Below are 9,258 nucleotides of genomic sequence, written 5' to 3'. Positions count from 1 at the left end.
AAAAAAAAAAAAAAAAAAAAAAAAAAAAAAAAAAAAAAAAAAAAAAGCCTTAGAAAAGGCCCATTCATTTTACCTAAACACCCTTCACTGTCTTCTAAGTTGGTTACATTCCTCCTCCTCTTCCCTTATTGAGATGATATATAAGCTCTCAAATCTCACCATTATTTTGGGTATTCACTGTTTTTTCCTGTGATACCCCATACATGTAATACTAAAAATTAATCAATTTGTATATCTTTTCTCCTGTTAATTTGCTATTTCGCTAATTTCATAGACCCAGTTATTGAACTGAAGGAAAACAGAATATGCCACCCCAAAATATGTGATTTTGGGGTACAGATACTTTGCACTGAAGGCAATTGAGAAGATATAAGAAATGCCCCTCTCCTTATTAGCTTAAAAGCAAGACATAAATTTTCAAAGATCTCCCTCCACCCCTCTCTACCAGGAAGAAAAAAAGTTAATCACCCCAAAAGTTAGACACTATCAGCCTGAAGAAGGTATCAAAGGAATCTATACAACAAACTTTACTAATTGGCCTCTAGCTCATTCCTTGGAGGCCCCAAACAGATTTCCTGTGTCCTGTCCTTTCTCCACAAGTGTATTATTCTTTGTTGAAGATGCTATGTAATCTGGAATTCTAAGCCATCTCTGAGTTGCTCATTTTCCCGGGGTATCTCCCACATATACTTGGAGTAAACATGCTAATGAACTTGTTTGTTTTCCTCTTGGTCACCTATCTTTTGTTATAAGAGTCTCAGGAAAAACTCCAAAAGGTGGAGGGAAATTGTTTTCCCTCCCTTACAGAAGCTAAGAGGGTAGAGGAAGTCTTTCCTCCCCTACACCCTCTGTGTATGAAGATTAATGCTCAGGTTCAATCATAGCTGTTCTTTTTAGATGCACAAGTGTCTAACAAATACTAATCTGCATGTGATTTTCTTAAACACTAACTATTAGGAAGATCTGAAGAGTAGACCCTGTGAAGGAAACTAAAACCAAAACCAAATCAAACCAAACAGAAAGATACGTTGGAAGGGTATGTGAAAATCTAGCCCTCCCCACCCTCTTCGACACACACAGTCATAAACACACCCATGGTTTCAGGCGCATGTGTACACAGACACGTACATATTAAAAGAAGTAAGATTATTCCAGCGTGTAGCATGAGGTATCTCTGAAAAACTTCACTACAACAAATAGTAAATTTAAGAAAACATTTGATTTTAGAGTTTTATCTGCTTCAAAGTAGCAAATATTTCATTCTCAGATTCTTTATTCACAACTTTTTAAATACATAATCTCACTACAGGAGGAAAATAGCAGTCAATAGTGGGCAAAATACAAAAATGCTGGTAATGGGGTTCTGATTAAGTTACTTGCCTAACTGAAGAATAAGAAGAAACAAATTGTAATCATTCCTGTCATTTGTTACAACACCGAAAAATATTTTGCTAAAGTATCCAGAAATTATCCTAATGTGCTCATTTTCTTTCTTTTTTTTAAATATAGTTTATTGACAAATTGGTTTCCATACAACACCCAGTGCTCATCCCAACAAGTGCCCTCCTAAACGCCCATCACCCACCTTCCTCTCTCCCCCACCCCCCATCAACCCTCAGTTTGTTTTCAGTATCCAAGAGTCTCTTATGGTTTGCCTCCCTCCTTCTCTGTAACTTTTTTTCCTCCCCATGGTCTTCTGTAAAGTTTCTTAAGATCCACCTATGGGTGAAAACATATGGGATCTGTCTTTCTCTGACTTATTTCACTTAGCATAATACCTTCCAGTTCCATCCACGTTGCTGCAAATGGCCAGATTTCATTCTTTCATTGGTAATGTGCTCATTTTCTAGGGCTGCCATAACAAAGCACCACAACTGGGTGGCTTAAACAATTGACTGTCTGAGAGTTCTGGAGGATAGATGTCTGAAATCAGTGTCAGCAGGGTTGCTTACTTCTGAGAGCTGTGTGGTAGAATTAGTTCCATGCCTTTCTCTTAGTTTTGGTGGTTTGCTGGGAATCTGTGTCACTCCTTGATATGTAGATATGTCAGTCCAATCTTATCTTCACCTGGCGTTCTTTCTGCGTGCATATATTTTAGTGTCCAGGTTTTCCTCTTTTTTTACAAAGATGCAGTCATGTTCGATTAGGGCCCACCCTAGTGACTTCATCTTAACTTGATCATGTGCAAAGACCTTATTTCAAGAAAAGGTCACACTCATAGATATTGGCAGGCTGGAATGTCAATGTCTTTAGGTGGACGCAATTCAACCTGTAACACGTAGGGACTTTGACACCAATAGTAAAAGTGAATGTGTATGAACTGTGAGAAAATAAATAGGAAAAGAAACACAAACATACTAGTTAGATTATGGGGGCTTATGGGCCCCAATGACTCTCAAATTTCTTTATAAATATCTATTACTAATTCATTTGTAAAAAATATATGTAATTTATTTGTGATACAAAAACAGCATTTTATCAATTCTAAGACACACTTTTTTCACATTTTAAAATATCTTAATCATGATGCATATTAAAACTTGTGAATATGTGTAATTTTAATTGAAAACTTTTTCCCTTTATTAATGGTACTAAAAATGTCTTAAAATAGATAATATTGTAGATTCCATAATATATAACAATATTTTCTCTAATAGCATAAGCTGAACCTTGTCACCATTAAGTATAACTGTACCTACCCAGATCAGATTTGTATTCTTTCTTTGCCTAGCTTATTTTAATGACATTTAATACTTTAGGAAGGAGACATATTCTTTCTAAATAGATATGAAATTAGAAATCAATATGTTGTGTGCACATAATTTGATTACAAGTATCCTTCTATCAATCAGGTAAATATATGATCATTGACCATAACCAAAACCTCTAACTGCTTTAATTATGTCTTTTTTCTTTGGTCCTAGTCACCAGTCACCTTTCAAATTTTAATGCTATTAAATTAATTAAACTTCCCAATATTCAACCCCTTAGTTAATTGTCACTAGTAGCACTAGAATTGTCACCACAAATCAGCTTTATGTAAATTCTTCCTAAACGAGTTTGTAGATTGCTTATTTTTTTTACTTTTTTTTTTTAAGTTTATGTATTTATTTTGAGAGAGAGAGAGAGGGAGAGAGAGAACATGAGCAAGGCAGGGGCAGAGAAAGAGAGAGAGAGAGAGAGAGGGAGAGAGAATCCCAAGCAGGCTCTGTGCTGTCAGCACAGATCCTGACATGGGGCTTGAACTCACTAACCGTGATATCATCACCTGAGCCAAAACACAGTCAGACGCTTAACCCACTGAACCACCCAGGTGCCCCATGGGTTGCTTATTTTTAAGAACTGTATGCATCACTTGAATTATGTGCACCATGAAAGCTATATAAAAATGCAAAGACATGACCATTATTTGTGGCCATTTTTATGTAATTCTGTGTATTACAAACACATTTTATTTCCAAATTATCTTCCCCAAAATATTTAATCAGTCATTCAAGCATCTGACTCTTGATTTCGGTTCAGGTCATGATCCCAGGGTTGTAGGATCCAGCCCCATGTTGGGCTCCATGCTGGGCATGGAGCCTGCTTGAGATTCCTTCTCTCCCTCTCTTCTTCTCTCCCCCATTGTCTCTTTCTCTCAACAATTAATTTGACTTACAGTATTTCAAAATACTGCATTTTCCTCAGATAAATAACCTGTTGGTATTATATTAATCACAATCTGACCTATCTGCCATGTTTCAGTTACAAATAATATTGGTGAATATTATTTCCACAAGCACCATTCCTTTGAGAGAAAAGCTTACAATTTTCACTATATTCATCAGCATTAGTGTTCATTTACAAAGACATACATGTGTTTGTTTTATCTTGTTCTGGTAGATTAACATCATAGAAGGATTGACTTATGAAAAGGTTGGGTCATATTTAGTCAATACATTTCTCTTAGGAACACTTTATTCTTAGTTAAGTGAAGAACAAGAGGCCAAGGGCACTCTATTTTTTTGTTTATCTATGTTTGTTTTTGGAGGGTCTCACCATGGTTGACTAATGTTCCACTGTAGTCTCATTTTTATTTAGGGCTGAAATTTTAATTAGTCCTTTGAGTTTTAGCCAGTTGTCTTTTGGCAACTCAATGCACATGTCTCCAGTCACTCTCTTTGACACTTATGTCCTGATACTCTCCTTCCTAATTAATCCACTTACATAGCTTTAAATAATTAACTTACTACTGTGAGGCTGTATTTATAAAATATTTTGAAGTATCTTAAAATTTGTTTTTTCTATTGTTATTGTTACTATTTGCTATTAAACTTTGCTAAAAACAGGTCAAATGCATCATGCTTCATTAGCATTATTCAGTCAACTATTATTTCATGTAGTGCTGTATTGTTATGCTTATTTATATAATTTCCCTTCATGATAGTTATTAGTATATAAGGAAGGCATTTTTAAAGCACTTTACCAATAATATTACTACTATTAATAGCAGTCAATTTCAAAAATATTATTACAACCTTTAAGATAAGAAAACTGAGAATTGTAGCTTGTAATAGAGAATTTTTGTTTGCTAGAAGGTGCACAAGTACAAGAAGTTAGGTGTTAGCCTGTGGTCTAAAAAGTTGCTAGAGATTAATGATATGATTCATTTTCTAAGAAAAATAGAGGCTATTTAGTCAGTTTCTGAATGAAATGGTACAATAGCTAACATACCATTCTGTTGCTCACTGAGTGAGTCCTGTTCAAAAAGAATATTTGATTCTTATAAAGACATAATCAGTTGAGTTGGTCTCCAACCTGGGAGTAAATTAGTCAGTGAAAAGTCAGCTGAATGTCTACTATTAACAGCTTTACTGGAGATGCACCAGTCAGAAACAGTGTGATTCTGATTTACAGAAGAGGAGATACACACACACACACACACACACACATCTAAGACCTAGTCTGTAGAGGGAGAGCTATAGACAATATTTTGCTTATTTAGATACTGCTTTTTGATACTAAGCTGTAACCAGAGGTTTTCCTTGAAATAACCTATAAATAAACTAAAAATGGCTATGGTCATGCTATAGTCCAAGACAGGAAATATACACTGAACAAGAACATCTGAAACATGATTAAATCCTAATAGGGAATAAGGGTTAGAAGGAAGGGAAACTGGCAGCTTATTTCTTCTCCATTTTTGCCATAAGACCCAACTAATAAACTAATCGTCTTCCTATTGCTTTTCCTTTTCCTTCAAGTGTACATTAAACTTGAAATTACAATTCTTCAGAGAAACAGTAGTAGAGGGATATAGAATTGTGGGGGTTAAGGGTTCAGGGGTGGCAAGTCCACAATCTATAAGGCAAGCTAGATTCTTGGCCAGGAGCTGCTATTGCAGTCTTAAGGAAGAAGAAATTATTTTTAATTAGGGCTTATTTTTAAAAATTCTGAGTTTAATTCAAATGTGTATCAATACTTTTCAGGGGTGCCTGGCCTGCTCAGTTGGAGGAGCATGTGATTCTTGATCTCAGGGTCATGAGTTCGAGGCCCACATTAGGTGTAGAGATTACTTAAATAAGTAAACTAAAAACAAAACAAAACAAAACAAAACAAAAACAAAAAGCAAAAACCTTCCAAAGGGATATTCAGGACTCCAGGGCTGGATAGGAGTGTTACTAGATTATGAATGTGGTATAGTAAGCTTTGTTAATGTTGCCAAAAATTTCCCTCATTCGTAGTTTCTTCTCACATTCCTTCTCTTTCTCTTTCATGTCTCTCATTTCCTATGAGCCAAAATGGTCTGTAAGTGGTCACAAATTTGACCAAGGCCTTGGGAATTCTAATAGCTGAATATTTTCCCATCCTGGTGAGTTCTTCAATGAGGAAAAATCAGTTCTGTTCTTCCCCAGGGAAACCCCTGTTTTGTTCTAAGTGCTTTCAACTGATTAGATGAGGCCCACAAGAGTTATCGAAGATAATCTACTTGAAGCTAATCAATTGTAGATATCATTTACATTCCTAAATTTCTTCACAACAACTAGATTAATGTTTAGTTAAATAACCTCATACTATAGTTTAGCCAAGTTGACACATGAAACTATCCACCACATTTCAATCCTTGTCAACTTGGCACTCATACACATGTCCTTAAAACATACTTAATCTCCAAAGACAATGACAAAGTCATACTTCTGCTTACTATGACATACTTATCCTGTATACAACCAAAAACTGTTAACCTTTTCTCCAGAAAAAGACAAAAGTCATTGGATGATATTTGCTCTTCTCCTTGATAATTCCATAACTTAAAAAATGTGATATGAAATTTTTATTAATACATACTATTTTAATGATAAGGAGAAAAGAGGTGGAATAAAAATATTTGATAAATAAATAATATACACCCACATATCCATAATAAAATAAAGGAGAACTACTTATAACAATTACAGAATGACAATCCACGTTTCTTCTATTGGTCACAACATTGTAGCTGGTATTTATAACTACCTTCTTCTACTACCCATCCCATATTTACTTTGCCCCCAATAAGCCACTCAGCTGATCATGGCTCTTTGCTTAGTATAGGGACGTAAACTTTCATTACTGAAGGGTGTGGGGCATTAGTTGTCCTGCCTGGATTGGATTGCCACAGTTTTCCATTGCCTCTCATTAGAGAGCATGGTAGTACTAAGACATGCCCTGAGTGATCTCTTATATACCAGACTTACTCCTCTTTACATCCATTGTGTAGTAGCAGCCCAATTTCATCTTGATAGTCAAGGCCAATCACCCAAGACAGTGTCACTCCCTTCTAATCCTGATTCAGAGACAAGAGGAGCCCAAAGTGGCCAGGTGGCTGTCTTAATCACCAGTTCAGTGGAGTCATTGTGTGTCTCTTGATGGAAGCTTCCTTCCATTGAAACTAAGACCTCTCGACCAGAAGAATAAAAGGTTGCAGGGACAAGAAACAAAATTTTTGCTAGCGGTTCACAAGGAATAATGGCGAGCATCACCGCTCCCATTTTCACCTCTTGAGTACTGGGCCACAAAACCCTGGCTATGGAAAAACGAGCACCATATATAGGATACATGTTTAGAGCTTATGCATATGGAGAGTGTCCCAAAGCCTTGCGATTGCCACCTAGCTGGTGCATATACCAATTTCAATTTCTTACTTTTGACAAGTCTTCTGTGGCATTGTAATATGTTAACTATAGAAGACACTGGTACAGGATATTGGGTAATTGTCTGTACTATCTCTGCAACTATAAGTCACCACATTGAAACATAAAACTAAACACCACGAAGTATAAATTCTCAACTTGCAAGTATGAGGTACGTGAACAAAGTCCTCACACCAGTCTAGAAATCATTCTGAAGCAGAATTGTAGTATTATCTAGACTCACTTCCAAGTGTAGGATGTGGGGGGGGGAAATCCCTATTCTATTAGTTAGCTGTTGTGAGAATTTCAGCAAATTACTTAATCCCTTTAGCCATCAATTATCTCATCCACAATATGGAAATAATAGTTCCTACTCCATAATGTTGCTACATGGAAGAGAATTTAGAATAGTTCCTGGAACAGAATAAGCACTCAGTAACCAATATTAATATTATATAACAGCATAAACACTTTAAATTCCACAAATGAAAAAATATGGAAAACACACAATGGAGTGGAACCTATACGCACTTAGCAGGGACAACTACCCATACCTTTCATAAGTTAGTTTCATTGCTTCTGTAAAGCAATGTTAACAATATTAATCTCAATGGATAATAAATAAAACCCAAATATATTTACATCCATGCACATATCAGTGTTATGAAAATATAAAGTCTTAAATCATATAATATATGATTATATGACAAATTTTATTTAATTTATTGCAAGTAAATTCTATAGCCTATTGCAAGCTTCCTTGGGAAAGATTTTATCTTAAATATGTAGTCAAATAACTAGCAGTACATTTTCATTTTTATATGTTAGTATTATTTTAAAATTTGCCTTATTCATGAATGAAATATTTTAAGGGAAAAACGCCCATACATATATACGTATAAATGTAGCATTGTACATTCTAGAATTGCAATCACATTATAATCAGTTAACCTTGCTAAGGAGATCCATTTCTTCTCATAAATAAGAGCTAGACATTTTTACTTAAGCTCATGGGAACATATTTAACTAGAGAAATTACTTTGAGAATATTTCTACACAATGCATATAAAGAGCTTCTTATTGAAAAAAATTAATATGGTATAAATGGGTTTATTCCCAAGTGCATATGGTGATAAAGGACAAATTTACATTAATTTTTGGAGATAGGTAAAAGGCATGTATCATTTACTTTCTACATAGTTCATTATATGGAAATGCAAATATTATCTAAAACAGTAATACCTTTCTACATACTGTCTGAATATGCTCAAAAGAGCAATGAGATTTTTTGACCTCTTTTTTAAAAGCGTAAGTCGTATTGTTTCAGGTGTCCAGCATGCCATTGCAGTACACATATATATTAATCTCAAATTCCCATGAATATTTAACTTTGCAGCCTTTATCTTATTACTGCAAATATGCTAAACTAAAGCAGCTATATTTTGATCATTGGTTAGGCTTTTTCCTTTTATTTTTTTAAATCAGTAGGTTTAGGAATCTGGAGAATAATGGGTCACTGACCATGTGGGAGGATGAATAATTTTTCTTTCTTTTTTTTTTAAAGTAGAAAATGATAGAACCATTTGACTCTCACCATCAAAATGTTGTCACATCCGTTGCTTCTTGCTTGTGTCCTACTCCTATGATTAAATACTTAATACTTGTCCTTTTCCTCTTTTCATTGTATATATTTCATTATATATATGAAACTAAAATCATGAAAGGTATTACACTACATAGCTAAATTTCAAGCAAACATTTTCAAACCCAAACGTATAATTTTATCATCCTCAAAGAACAAAATGTCCTTTGAGAGAATAAATACAAGGAGAAAAACCTCATTAGTTGTGTATCATTCCCTCACTGTTGGTTTACAAACTCCTTGGGAACTTCCCTGGTATAATCTGAAACCTGCTCTTGTATGCAGAGGGAGGATAGAGATGGAAAAAAGAGGCAGGACACTGCAGATTGGTAGGTGGCAGTTATAATGAACACGGGAATTTACAAGGCTTGTCTTGGGGGTCTGCAAGTCCAGTACGTTTCCACACCCACCTGCCAAATCCTAAAAGTTTATACTGAGGCCTTAGTCGAGACCGTTATGTACACT

The sequence above is a fragment of the Herpailurus yagouaroundi genome, unplaced genomic scaffold, assembly GCF_014898765.1.
Source record: "Herpailurus yagouaroundi ecotype Mexico unplaced genomic scaffold, PumYag 77, whole genome shotgun sequence".
Taxonomy (NCBI): Eukaryota; Metazoa; Chordata; class Mammalia; order Carnivora; family Felidae; genus Herpailurus; species Herpailurus yagouaroundi.
This window is presented reverse-complemented; position numbering follows the sequence as displayed.